Source organism: Phasianus colchicus, chromosome 4, assembly GCF_987193195.1.
Source record: "Phasianus colchicus chromosome 4, bPhaCol1.hap1.1, whole genome shotgun sequence".
Taxonomy (NCBI): Eukaryota; Metazoa; Chordata; class Aves; order Galliformes; family Phasianidae; genus Phasianus; species Phasianus colchicus.
Window position 1 is genome coordinate 20,768,469 of NC_143439.1, and position 14,464 is coordinate 20,782,932.

Here is a 14,464-nt window from a genome sequence, read left to right on the forward strand (position 1 = left end):
AAGTTCTGAATCAGAGCTATTCTTAGATCTTGGGCTGAAAAAGTGTCTCTATTCCAGCAAGTATGGCATTCACAGACGCAGCAATGATACACACTGGACAATATTACAACATCCATGGAAAGAAGAATGCTCTCAAGATGTATTTAAAGTCTCAGGGAAGCAAAATCAAAGTTAAGTGGTACATAATTAAACCTGTTAATTAGATCAGAACTCCACAGCCATAATATTCTTTTGAATACGAATAATATGAACTAAGTAAAATAATCTTAAGTTTTTGATGTTTGTTTCAAGGCAGCAGTTAATTCAGTGTCTCTAGCAATGAACAGTATCTATTAAATCTCTACCTAAAACAGTAATTATTGTGAGCTATCAGAGTGAAAATGCAATACAGGCAAGTATACTGAGCCTGCTGAAATTTCTCCTGTTCCAATTTATTTTCAATCTGTAAATACACTACTTAGAAAGTAAGAAGTATGGGCCCTTTTTCTTCTAAGAAATGAAGTATGATTCTTATTGCTTCAAAATTATAAGCAGGGCAAAAAATGAGCTGTTTCAGGTTTTTTCATGTCACTTAATATGTCCTTCTGTAGAATATAATTACTGGAAAATATGTAATGTAGATTCATGAAAGACAGGAATTCAAGCCATAACCATCTAGTAAGGTAGAGGGCATTTCAGTAATAAACTTCACAACAGAATCTGGCCCTCTGAAGAACCACTGTCACTTGAGGAAGAAAAATAATGTCTGATTAACTGATAGCAGAATTTTGTCATTAATGAGCATCCTGATCCAGTTCCATCCCCTTTATGAAGTAACACGGAATACACTTAAAGGGAGTTCAGACCTTCTCCCACCCAAGCTCTACCTAGGCTAGTACAAGAAGTATACACTCACAGCAGCTGTTCTTTAGGAAATAAGTCCTACATATTTACTTGGAGAGCAAAGGAAAAAGGAGAAGATACATAAATTGGGAATGTGAAAAAGAAAATCATGATCTCTTTCAGTTCTGAGAAAGGTGACAAAAGCCTGAAGAGATGCACAATAGATAGCACACCATGACAGAATTTCTGTGCCATTCAGTTGATAATCCCTTGCTCAGTGCATGGATCGTCATATCTTTTCAACTCCCAAACATTTCATCCTTTCCATGTATATTAACTATAACCTTCAGAAAGCATTCTTAACCTCACTTCAGACAGCTAAAAGTACAATGTTCTGTTACATAACTTTTACATACATAAGGGTGCCTTTTAAAATGCTCTTAGTGTTTCCTAGAAGGACAATTTTTGTTTCATATTTTGCAAAATAAATTCAAATAAACACATGATTTAATGTGGATGCTTTTAACACCTTAACACTGACAGCTATAGAACCAGTTTTCAACAGCAATATAAAAAAGAGAAGCAAATTTCAAGTGCAGGCAAGCAAGATGCTTTTTACAATGACTGTATAAACATTTTGCAAGAAATGCAGATTAATAGAATCCATTCTACTATCCAAATTCCTGGTATATTTTCTATGGAAAACTTATTTGTATGTAAAATAAGACAGAAACCAATGTACCAGAAATCTTGTGATATTAGCAACATTACTAATCTATAATACAGCAAAACAAACATCGGAGACTTCACATGTACTCCTTTTGCCTTCTCCTAAATTGTCTTTTGATTGCTGTTGCAAATTTTTGCTTTATTTTTGTCATACCTTTCATAGATAGGAAAAAAAAAATACATGAAAACTAACTAAGGAGCAAATAAATAGAAACAATATCCAAATTAATAAAAAGGGGGAAAAAATAAACTAAAGAAAATAGTTTTCAAGTGAACGTGCTTAATGCTAGAATAAGGCAGTTTACAACTCTACATCTCTTGAAAAAGTTAAACAGGACAGTTATTTGCACACTGAGCAGCAACAAAATAATATTTGAACTTTGAAATGTTACTTCCAAAGAAAACAACTGATCTAACAGCAGTTCATTAACTAACAATGATATGGTCAGATTTCTCCTGCCTGGAAGACTTCACAAAATGAACTTCATAGACTTGCATCCTTGTTACACTTTGAATTATATTTGAAATAGAGATCACAATGCATTACGAACTCGATAGACACAAATTAAAAGCACTCTCAGAGCTTCTTGCTATCCTTAAACAGGATGATTATTACACATCACACAGTCAGAAAAGCAAACTTCAGGGCAATTTGCTCAGATATTGAAAAATCATGGACTCAAAAGTTATATCAAACAAAATTAGCATATTTTTTGAAACAGTTTGTATTATATGTGCTTGATTGAAAGCTTACAAAATTGGTGTTAATGAATTTACAACAATACTACTAAAAAAATATGGACTTTTTAGCAGAATTTCATATTAATTATTGAGCCTAACATTGTAAGCTCCTCCTGTAAAGCATTTAAGTGTGAATATACATGTACACATGAGCAATCTTAGTAAAATACTGAAATTTCTTCTGTATATCCTTATGGTCCTCAAAACCTAGTTATTTCTGGAGTCCAGAATGAGAACAATGCCATCTGTACTTCTTTATCAGTGACACTGACAGTGGGATCAAGTGCACCCTCAGCAAGCTTGATGATGACTCTTAGCTGAGAGGTGCAGTTGACACAATAGAAGGAAGGACCTGGAGTGCTGGTTGTTGAGAAATTCAATGTGAGCTTATAAACAAGACGGAGACTGACTTTTTACATGATCTGATAGCAACAGAATAAGGAAGAATGGTTTTAAACTATAAAAGGGGAGGTTTAGGTTAGATGTTAGGAGGAACTCCTTCACTATGAGGCTGGTGAGGTGCTGGCACTGCTGCTCAGAGCTGTGGGTGCCCCATCCCTGGAGGTGCCCAAGGTTGGATGGGCCCTGGGCAGCCTGAGCTGGTGGGGGGCACCCAGCCCAAAGCAGCGGTTGGGGCTGAGTGGTCTGTAATGTCCCTTCCAACCCAAGCCATTCTGTGGATATGATATGATTCTATGAAGGCTTTTGATATTAGAATATTTATTTTCTAAGTGCTTGATAAATAGCACAGCATATGTTCATGTAGTCCTTCTTCTAGTTACTCAAAAGGAAAAAACGTCAGGCCCGGTTCTTAATTTTCGTATTCTATGTAGTTTTCTAAAATACCACTGAAACGTTATAGCCTGTTTTATACCATTGCTGCAGACTACAGAGTTTACAACAGTAGGGAAAAAAATTATCAAATCCATTCTCTCCACAATGAGAAGCGCTGCAACACACACAGCTGGAGGAAAACAAAATAGGAACTGAATGAAACGTATTATCCCCTCAAAGCAATTGCACTTATTCTCACATTACGCTGAACAAAACCATTATATATAATCATTATAAATTGAATGCAGTATCTAATATAGAAAATGTTTGTTTTTATCAATTTGCAGAAACGTAGCAAAGGTTACAGATCTGCAAAATGAACTACGCTAATAGAATGTTGCTCCATGTTTGCAATTTTAACTGTCTCTTAATCTAACATTAAAAGAAACAAAATACCAAAGATTTTCAACATTGAACAAAACCTCCCTTCCTTCCCCCAACCATCACCACTCCAGGAGAACACAAGGAGAAAAGGAAGGAGAGAGATGTCAACAGTGATTCTTCAAACTTGGGACAAAGCAGAGCAAAGGTATTTCCAACAGCCCTCTTTTTCACTGTTTCAACAATACAGCCATCAGGATCTGTGTGGCTCAGCCCAACCAGTTTGGTCATCTTCAACATGAACCGCAGGTTCAGCTGATGAGAACAGCTCAGAAACACACGGTTATGCACAGTTAGACTTTAAGGCAAGACATCATTCCAGCCAGATGTTTGGATTTCTTCACGTAACAGTCAACAAAAGCGTAAGAGCAGAAGCTGAACAGGCCCACTTGAGCTTTGTGTCATGGCTGTAACAAGGCTCACCACTGTCTTTCATTTCACCCTAGCGATTATCACACCACACAATCTGTGAGTTCTACAGCTGCTGTGATCTCATAGACTTGTAGGAAAAAAGAAAAGCTCTGAGTACCAGGACAGAGTACACAGGCTGATAGAATGTAGTTGAAAGATGCAAAGTGCAAACAATCTATTTGCCAGAAAATTCTGCTTTCCCTCCTTACAGCAAAAAATACAGCCCTCTGATGGCACTGAAAGATAAGAAATGACTTTTCAACACCAATGGAAAATCTAATAAAGTATAGAAACAGAACCTAGAAAACACTAATCGTGGTGTCCACTGCAAAATGCAGCTTTTAGTTGATCACATAGATCCCAAAAAACAGAGAAAAACCATTATCTTCAGCAACAGAAATCAAAGACATTACAACCCGTTATGTGAACAGCTATCAACTTCAATGCCCTGCATTTTTCATAACAGAAACCCACACTAGGTTGCTATGATAATATAACTTGAACAAGAGCTTTGCTTACAATATAGGTTTAGCACTCCAATTACCTGATGACAAAAGATTTTCTCCCATCTTGAAATTTCATTGGCCTATACCAATCTTCTTGTCACAGCAGTTAAGTTAAATGCCCCTATTGGGCATTTTTCTGTAACTCACAGTGATCTTCTGAACTCAGAGGATGCAAAATACAGAACTCATACTTCTGCAGGTGCTTGGCCTTAACCACAGCAACACTCCACTTCAAGTCAGGACTCAAATCAGTTTGTTTCTCAGCATGCAACCTGGCTTAAAAGTGCTGATGAAGCGACAGAGGACCTACTCTTACTTTTGCTAAAGTCAGTAGTAAGACTCCCACTGACTTCAGGAGGAACAAAAACCAGCATCAGATCTCTAAAACTTATTATCGTTCTCTGCAAAGCACCATATGCATTTCCCATCAGCCCCCTGCAGAACAATGATGGTCTCTCAGCTTCCTAATAATATCACCTCATAGAAAAGCATCTCTGACTACAAGCAGTAATTTAACTTCTATGACCACCTGAGGAATACTGTTTGACTTTAGAATATAACCTGAAGCAGAGAAAAGAACCAGGCCCTATGGAAGAAGAACCAGGGCTAGACCAACAGTAATGACTCTATGATAACCTCATAACTAACAACAACAAAGGCAATGCCATGTTTTAAGGAGATTTTATACAAATGTCTATTTTTCTCTGTACAACATACATCTAAGATTTGCAGAATAATGTTTACTTCTGTACGTAGAAGCACTTGCTTAGACATTTAACAGAAAATTGCAATTACTTCTAACCAATATTTAATTCATAAGTATGAATTCAACACATTGTTATTCAACACATAACAAACAAAAAGCTAGAGTTCATCTTCAGAGCTTCAGGGACACTTCAGTCCTGACTATGATTTGCCCCCTGAACATTTACTAATTGGGCCTTCTTGAGTGAGCTGACAGACAGCACACCTAGCAATTTTTTACTCAAATAAGCTTTGCACAGAATGCATTAGCACCCAACTCCTAGGTCCAAGGTAGAACTCAGTTAAACTTGCCTTGCCCACTACATAGTAACTACCTCAGTAGTTACAGGCACTACTTATCAGTCTGAAGGTGAAAGTATTCTTCTGGGAAGAAGACACACATTTGGGACCTGCAGTGGGGCTTTCCAATTTAAAGAATGTTTACTTAGAAATTCACACAGCTTAGAAGGATTCTCAAGTGAAATGGCAAGTTCTGTTCCAATTCCCTTGCCAGTGCAAGTGTGTCCAAAATTCAACAATGATACTGCATAGAAATGCTACAAATATTATTCAGTTCTACATGTGATATTTTGTATCATCTCTGCATCTGTAACTGAAAATCAGCAGCCAACAAGATTTCAGTTTTAAAAAACATTCAGAAATACTTTACTTACTCTTCAGCTAATTAACATGTTATGACTGTGTTCATCAGAGTGAGATTATGCAGTAAAACTACAGATACTCCCTTGCTACTTCTCTGTATCAAACAGACTGTGACAGCACACTGATGCACTGAGGCACTTGCTGTTCTGATTTTGCAGTCCATTTTATAGCCTACACAATGTCAAAAGCAAAGAGCAGCATCGTGGCAAAGTACAAGTGCTCCTATTTTTCTCTTTCCTTGCCGAAGGAGATTGAAAAGATTAAGCATTTGCCCTCTCTCGAGCAGGTGCTTCACAGAACATCACATGTATAAAGACAACTTCATTTTATACATTTTATAGAAGTGAACTCCTAAACAAGAAATCTTGATTTTCTTCTAAATAAGGATATCGAATAGAAACGAATTCAGAAGCAATTCGCAAGTGCTGTAGCGCCCTCTGCAGTTGATGTGCACGTTCTGCAGCTACACCTGCAAAACGATTAGCTGGGATACATTCCTTGAAAACGAGCAGGAGGTCGATAGTAAAATCTCTGCATATTGAAACTCGGAAAAAGTACCATTTCTATGAAATTATTTTACTTTTTTGAATCATAGCAAACTCATGCATTGATTTTTTAATTCTTCTCTGCGGAAATATTTTGCTGCTGCTGTTCAGAATTGGTCACATTCCTCAGTGGTACTTCTGGAATTTACTTTCTTGGAAAGTCACAGAAAGTTGCAGTGCCTTTTTTTTTTTATGGTTATTTCTAATAAGTATCCAAAATAAACTGCATTTATAAAAAACTGTCTTAACTCATTCATCAGTGTCAGGGAATTATATTGTACAGTTCAGACATTAGCAGGATAATGTCTTCATTTCTTGAACTAGGGAGCCCAGAACTGGACATGGTATTCCAGATGCAGCCTCACATGGTCTAGTAGAGCACTCTCTTTTTAATGCCCCCCAAGATAGCATTGGCCTTTCTGGCCAACAGGGCATGCTTCTGGCAATCCACCAGGACACTCAGGTCCTTCTCTTAGGAGCTCCTCTCCAGCAGGTAAGTCCCCAACCTGTACTGACATGTGGTTATTGCTCTCCAGGTATAAGACTCTGGATTTGCCCTACTATATATAATTATACTACAGATGATTTTGTGTTTGCAACAAAAGCCAAAATTTAGAACTGATTAATGGCCTTTCCCATATACTTAAATAGAAGACTTCTGGAATTAAAATTATTTTCTCACTCACATTTACAAATAAACTTTTATACCTGTGAGATCCTCTTTGGAAGGAAACAAACTTCATGTTATAAAACTGCTGTTTATGTTTTTCTGATAATCTGAGTCTTCTGGATATGGCTCTCATGAGCCCTAGGCTTTGAATATGCAACTCTGTTGGGCCTTCCAAGAAGAAGTGGCTTTAATATGCCTGGTGTTAGTCCAGCTGTAGCATAGTTTTCATCTGTACAGATATACATGAAATCCAGCTAGATTGCTATTATATAGCATATTTTCAGATTAATGAATGTGTACAATATCCTCATTTTTATACTGGGAAGAATTCTGTGCAACAAATGCATCATTCCAAGGGCCCAAATCCTGCAATGCGATAAGTAGTAAAGAGAAGGTATAAATTAAAACATCATCTGGAGAATACTTGCTTCTGTCCTGAGGACTTCAGGTCACCAGTATCAATTATGTGGAATGTTAAACTCTTCCTGTGAGGTGCAGGATTCTTTAGGGTCTACAGAAGTATCTAAAGCCAAGAAAACATTCCATGGTGCTGTAGTTCATTTTGCAGTCTTCTTCACCCCAGCGTTTTTCTACCGTGGAGGCAGAGGAAGAAGCAGATGCAAAGTAAACCCACGTAAGAAGAGAGCAAAGTCAAGATATACGGAAAGAAGAGAGCAAGAGGGAATGAACTATAGAAAGAGCAGTTAAGTGGGAGATCTGTTGACACACTTCTGTAGAGCTGTGTGACAACTCACTTTTATGGCTTACAAAATGTGATATATTATTAATGCTGCTGGAAGGAGATGGAACAGAAATAAATTGTTCTGTATTTGTAGATGCTTGTGTGTGAAGGAGATGGGGAAAAGAAGTCTGTGGAATGATATCCAGGCATATAACTGAGTTCAGAATACTTGCATTAAAGTATGTTCATTGTTTAGCCTGATCTGATTTTTATTAATTATTTTTTTCCCTCTTGTGATAATCAGGTTCCAGGTACAGAATTTTTACTATAGTCTTCCTGGAAGGCACCTAGTTGAAAAGGTTTCCATATCAAATTATGTAATCATCTTCTAAGTTAGGAAAAGGCCACTTCATGTAGCAGAATAACAGCAGTGAAGCTGGGCTTGCTGACGCCGACTTACTTTATTTTTACAAATGCAGACTTCATCCTTTCCGAGATAATATATTTTATTTAACTAAAGCAGTGAATACTTGAGAGTCGTCGTTAATGGAGCTGCAGCCACAATTTGATCCCCTAGCTTAACGTTTTAGAAGTCTTGATACAGTTTTCTTCTACTTGTAATTACAGGTTAGCCATCAGAATAGAACTATTCAGTGAGATAAACTGTAGGGAAAAATAAATCGTACTAATGCCAACTTTAGCTTCTTTTTCATAAGTTTTGTAGCAAACAAACTGGATTTTATTTATTTTTTTAGACAACCTAATCGACCAGTGCTTAGGGGATGTGGGAAGAGGGGAAATTTATTAGCTGTATCATTATGGCTTTGTAACATTTACAAAAATATTTTTCCAGACCTCTTCTGAGGGAATTTCCCTCACCAGTTTTATTTTTAGGACACTTCCTCGATCTCTTGTTTGTTTTTACCTCTGTTCTAAGTTACAGTTCTGATGTAGGCCTAAATCTTCCTCCATAGCCGTGTTCAGATGAAAATTAAAGTAAAAATACATTCAACTAATTAACTTTGATTCCTGGTAATGTTAACTTAATGCATTCATGTGAATTTTAGAGTTCAGTAAATTATTTATTTCTATTTTTTGCTCTTTTTTAAGATAAATACGTATGAGAATACTTGATTGAAGAGATGGTTGTTTCCCCAGAACAACTTATGGAATACCTTAGAAGAGAAGACGGTAAGTTGTTAAGCCAATCTAAGCTGGTATTCTAGAAAAGCACTGGATCATATCTATCCAGAATCATGGATGTCTCCCTAAAATTTTATTTAGAAGTCAGTGTTTATTGGATGATTTAAAAACTGTTCTTTTGACAACTGTCTCCAGCTTATTGGAAAAATTATTGAGAAACAAAAATGAACACAGCAGCCATTCTCACACTATCTTCACCATGGTAAAAGTGTTTCACTATGAGGAGGCTGGGTTTTTGAATGACAAAATCTGATGGTGGCCTCTTTTTCTAGATCACTGAAAGCAGATAATAAGGTGACCTCATAGGTGCAAACTGTGATGGAGCAGTGATGGTGTCTCACTTGGTAAGATGTTATTAAATTGGCATTTAAGTCGAAAAATTACTGTGAGAAGAATGAAATTTTATGCTATTACAAGTATGTTTTGTTGTTTTGTTGTTAATTTCTATAGGCTATTTATAAGGTACAAATCATGCTTGTGATCATCTGTATGAAGAGAGACTCCTGGGGTGTTATCTAGAGGATATCCGCTTGCCAGAAGGAATTCTGACGTGGTTATAATTTCTAGACAGGAGTGTTGTGCCCTTCCCAGTAGAGTAAGGGGCTATTGTCAGTGTTCACATTTCTCATAAACACAGCTTCACCTGTGACTGTTCCTGATCACTAACAAGCCCACTGAAATAACCTCTTAAGTAGTTAACTTGAAGGCTTCTATTATTCTCATGTCATTTCCTCCTGAAGAACACAAATGGCCTATTTCTGCAATGGCCAGAAAGTTCACTTTTCCAAAGGAAAATCTACTTAGCATTGGCAGATTACTAGTGTATGAAACATCCTAAGCTGGGGGGAATACAGCCATGATCTGATCTATAGGTATTTGTTTTGGTTTCATCAGCTATGCTACATCAGAACAGCAGTTAAGAGGAAATACAGTGCAGTTCAGTCTACCTTGGAATTCTGAATCTCAATTTCAATATTTTAAAATATTGTTGGGCCTTCTTGATTTCCAAGCAAGGGGTTTATGCCTTAATAAATTCTGGAAGACCTAATCAACAACTGTCAGTTTTGTTTCCTTTTCCTTGATGGTAGGGAACGTGAGGTCCAGTCTAAAATTTCTCAAAAGGAAAAAAAAAAAAAAAAAAAGGATGCTATGAACAAAAATAAGGATACTTACAGTAAAGAATAAAGAAATGTCTTCATTTTTTCGTAACGTCATTTAGATATATAAATGCAGAAGGTTTGGGGAATGGACATGTTTGGGTTTTTTTTAAATAATGAATTAGTTTTGACTTACATGAACAAATTTCTTGGACCACATATAAAAACCTGACAAAAAATTAGAATTAAAGTTCTAACCAAGAAGATTGAAACATTACATTTGTTAGGGTCCTTCCATGTACATTCTCTTGTATATTCCCTGGGAGAATATGGCAGCACTTAGAGTTGTCAGGAAACAGAGAAAGAGTAGTAAATAGATGATGATAAATAGAGATAACTCCCTTTATAACAAGCTGATTTTAGGTCAGGTTTATATCAATACCAGCAATCCTTGATATTAGTCATTTTGAGAAGGTCATCATAACTGAAGGTCTTTAAGATGGTTCTTAAATAAAGTAAGCTTGACATAAACTACCAGTTGTAATAGTACTAAAGGGAAACAATGACCTCAGTTTCACCACGAGCAATTGACTTACCTGTCTAACACATACACCACTTCTGCTAAGAAGAGCACTTTTTTCTGTTACAATATTTTGTTAATTTGAACCTAAATTACTCATTAGGAAGTATGTTTTGTGAAAGTATATTTCAAAAGTCAAATGAAGCAGTAAGATGAAAATTTATTTACCACTGAATTTACTAAATACATGATTTTAAATGAATTATCATGGCTTCATAACCAAGTATACACATAATCAAATAAGCAAATACTGCACTTTCACTGTTTAATCAAACTGGATTGCCTTATGTACTTGAATTCCACTTTTCATATTTTTATTTGCTACTGTTGCCTATCATCAACAGTACTGTTAAGAGTCTAAAAAGTATACCTTTCATTTCACCATTTTTACCTAATTAGATGTAAGGTGTGCAGTCTTGTAGTTATATAAACTTATTGATCTGATATGGAGATCATGTTAAACTTACTAGATTTTTTTAGAATATTACTCTACAAAACAGGGAAGCTTTTGTAAAAGCAAAAAGCTGTTACACACATGTCTGTAGTTAGATTTAATGGCTTGAATCCGCATGGCATTTACTTGGTTTTCATAGAACTCTACGCACAGAGAGCAAGAATTTACAGTAGCAAATCCAGTTGTAAGATTATGGTCAAAACACCAGAGGGAAGATAAGTTTTCCACTGGGAAGTACATAAAAACTGTAATAAGTCCCTCATAACAGTAACTGCAAGCACACAGTGATACTTCACAATCACTCATTCTTTTTCAATTCTGAAACTTACTTCAAATGAAGTTAGGTTTTTCTGTTTGTTTGTTTCCCATAAAAACATTTCATTTGGGAACATGAATTTTTAAGCCATTGTTGAAACAGTAACACAAACAATACACTGATAATAAGGCTACCCAGACAGTATACCAACATTTTTCTCTTCCACTAGCTAAAAAACATGAGTGGATACATGGAAGGTTGTACTTTCTTACATCAGTGTTGGTAGTTAACAGACGATTGGTGTATAAAAAGTTATTTTCCATTCTTTCTTATTTTCCATTAGTAATTAAATCAGTGGGGAGTCATATGTAGCTTCTGGTTTGGCCTTATCAGTTCAAATTAAAACTTTGAACAATTTCTGCGACTTAAAAAGTGATCATGCAAATTCAGATATGTGGTGAAATAAACAGAACAGCCACAGGTGGATAAAAGGTGTATTTCTTAAACCTCACGAGATATGTAAAAGACAAATCACAAACATGAAATATCCTTTGTGTCATGGACACAGATATAGAGATAATTCTGTGACACTCTTCTAAGACTGTTTTCCAGTTTTTAATCAAGTATTTCTAAAATATGTCATATGTGTTTCTTGTGGAGTATGCAAACAAATGCACATCTACTTGTACATCTATGCTTACCTGTTCTACATGCAGTCTTAGAAACCCCATGTAAATTTGATTTCTTTAAATAATTCTAAAGAACACAGTCCCAACTACCAGCATGAATTACAATAAAGCCAAATACAGAAAAATATTAAAAAATAAAGTTTATAACTTAGTATGATTTTAAAAGGCAAACAGCGTGCTTGTATGCCTATATAAATCCACTCTATTATAAATCTCTTCTAACATTACACAATCACATGTCTGTAGTCATGATCTGACGTGACTGTCATTGTTTCAAAAACTTCAAAGGCTGAGATAACTGATATTACATTTGCCAGTAGAGGGAGCCAATTTTATTCCATTAACGTAAGTGAAAACAAAACTAAATTCTGTTTTTTAACAGGAGAGGAGCATTCTCAGTCTTTTTTTTTTTTTTTTTTTTTTTTTTTTTTTTTTTTTTACAGTTATTAAGTCAGAAAAGATATTTTAAACTATTTTTCAATTATAACCGTACTGTCTAATTTGATTTGAAGGTCTCTAGAATAGTTTCACAGTGACCCACATTTACAAAAGTTTAGGAATAAATGTTGAAAGCAAGGCTCCTCAAACATTTCTTATCTTTTCATTAATAATTAATTCCTTCAATTATTCAATTAATTTAGAAAGTAAACAGCTGTCCTAATGAATTTCGGTAGACAGCACACATGAAACATGAATTTAAATCAAAGCGCCTTACCTTGTGACATTTAAAGTCATTATACTTGTAACAGGTCTGCTTTCTGGTTCAGGAAGAGGATGGATAACAGTTTTCTTCTTTACTGGATGGGAGAGCCACAGTTTTCTTAATTACATAGGATCAGCAAAATGGCTTGGATAAGGATCAAGTGTGTCTCCTTTCATGCTCGCAACTAAAAGGAAAAAAAAAAGTGTCAATCTACAATATAATTGATTTCATACAAATATTTTTCATGTAAAAGTATGTAAAAGCACTGAATAGCAGACTATTAAATAAAATAGTGTTGCTTAAACTTGCATTGAAACTTTAAAGAAAATGTTAAGTAATTAATGAATTCATGGCTTAATATGTTTTTTTTTTTTTAAGTTGGCATTTTGAGGGACAGATCTTAAAAATATGACAGAAAAAGTAACTCAATAACTCACTACAGTGACCTATTCTGTGCTCAAAAAAAAGTAGAATTCCTATGTCACAATGAGTTCACCAGTACTCCTCCACATCCAGTGCAGGTGTAGAGTTTGTATGTACAGTAGGGCTAGGACACTGTTATCAATATGCTTGATTGTATTGAATACATCACTGGCTCTTTCTGTAACGTTATGTCCTCTAGTATTAAAACAGTGGCCAATTTTCACTAAAAAGCAAGCCTCCTTCATCTTGGGGATTACTTCTACCAACGCTTTTAGTCACTTTCAGCTAACGGTATAGAAGGACACTGAATGGACAAATGTGGGATAAGATGCAGAAATGGAATTGTAGAACTACTTTATGATACTTTATGATGGAGTACTGGATCAGGCTGCCCAGAGAGGCTGTGGAGTCTCCTTCTCTGGAGATATCCAAGACCCATCTGATGCCCACCTGTGCAATATACCTATGGCAGGAGGTTGCACCCAGTGACTTCCCTATGTACCTTCTAACCCCTATGACTCTGTCATTCTGTGGATTTCAGAAGCCCTCCTACCACAACCTGGTCATAGTGAATATTTCCCATCTCTTCTTGATTTCAGCGCTAACGTTTCTTTATAGCAAATGTTTGTTTTTCCTCAACGTCACCCTGATCGAAGCCTGACAGAAGGCGGGGCAGTGCCTGCATGAGAAGTCTAAGGAACAAAGGGATGCGAGCAGCGAGCACGGGGCTGATAGCCTGAGCCAAAAGCAGACATGGGGGTCAGGATCAGCTGGCAGGGAAGGAGCCAGCAGCACAAACAGCATAGAAGAAACTGCTCCGTCGGTTAGGAAAGCCGCTTACCCAACGTGAAGAAATACACGAATTGCTGGGGAAAAAAAATCACGTGTTTACGCACGTGGCGTAAAACAAACAGCTGAAGTACCCGGCAGCAGGGCTGGAAGGAGGGTAAGGAGGTCAGACGAGTCCGTCTGTAAATAACTGCGTGGGCAGAGGCGGGTCCGAGAGCCGCGAGCGGCAGTGCCTCACGCAGGCAGCACCACGCACGGGACGAATAACGTCGCGCCCGCATCGGCGCGCCACAGCCTGCGGGCAGCGCTGGAAGCACCTGCGATCGCAGAGCGCTTCGTTCTGACCCTGTGCTGAAACGCGGTGGCAGCACTAGGCGCACTCTGTTTACGCTGTACGTGCAGAACGGACAGCAATCAAACTTTAATTAAATAAAGCTTTAAGCCCGCTACCACAGCCTCGCGCCCTCGGGAAACGGCGGGCTCGGCGCGCGACTCCTGACGCCCACAGGCGCGCGGCAGCCGCCTCCGCCCCGCGCCCTGCA

At 37.0% G+C, this 14,464-nt stretch overlaps 1 long non-coding RNA gene across 4 annotated transcripts in view; it reads right to left on the reverse strand.

The window, feature by feature from the left end:
- Positions 1 to 14,449, reverse strand: part of LOC116238112 (uncharacterized) — a 211,543-nt gene extending 197,094 nt beyond the window's left edge. For all 4 annotated transcript variants that reach the window (XR_016465915.1, XR_016465914.1, XR_004168890.2 and 1 more), the window contains exons 1-2: positions 13,975 to 14,449; positions 12,723 to 12,894 (exon numbers count right to left, since the gene is read on the reverse strand). This is a non-coding gene — a long non-coding RNA (uncharacterized LOC116238112). The remainder of the gene's footprint in view (positions 1 to 12,722; positions 12,895 to 13,974) is intronic.
- Positions 14,450 to 14,464: the final 15 nt, after the last annotated feature.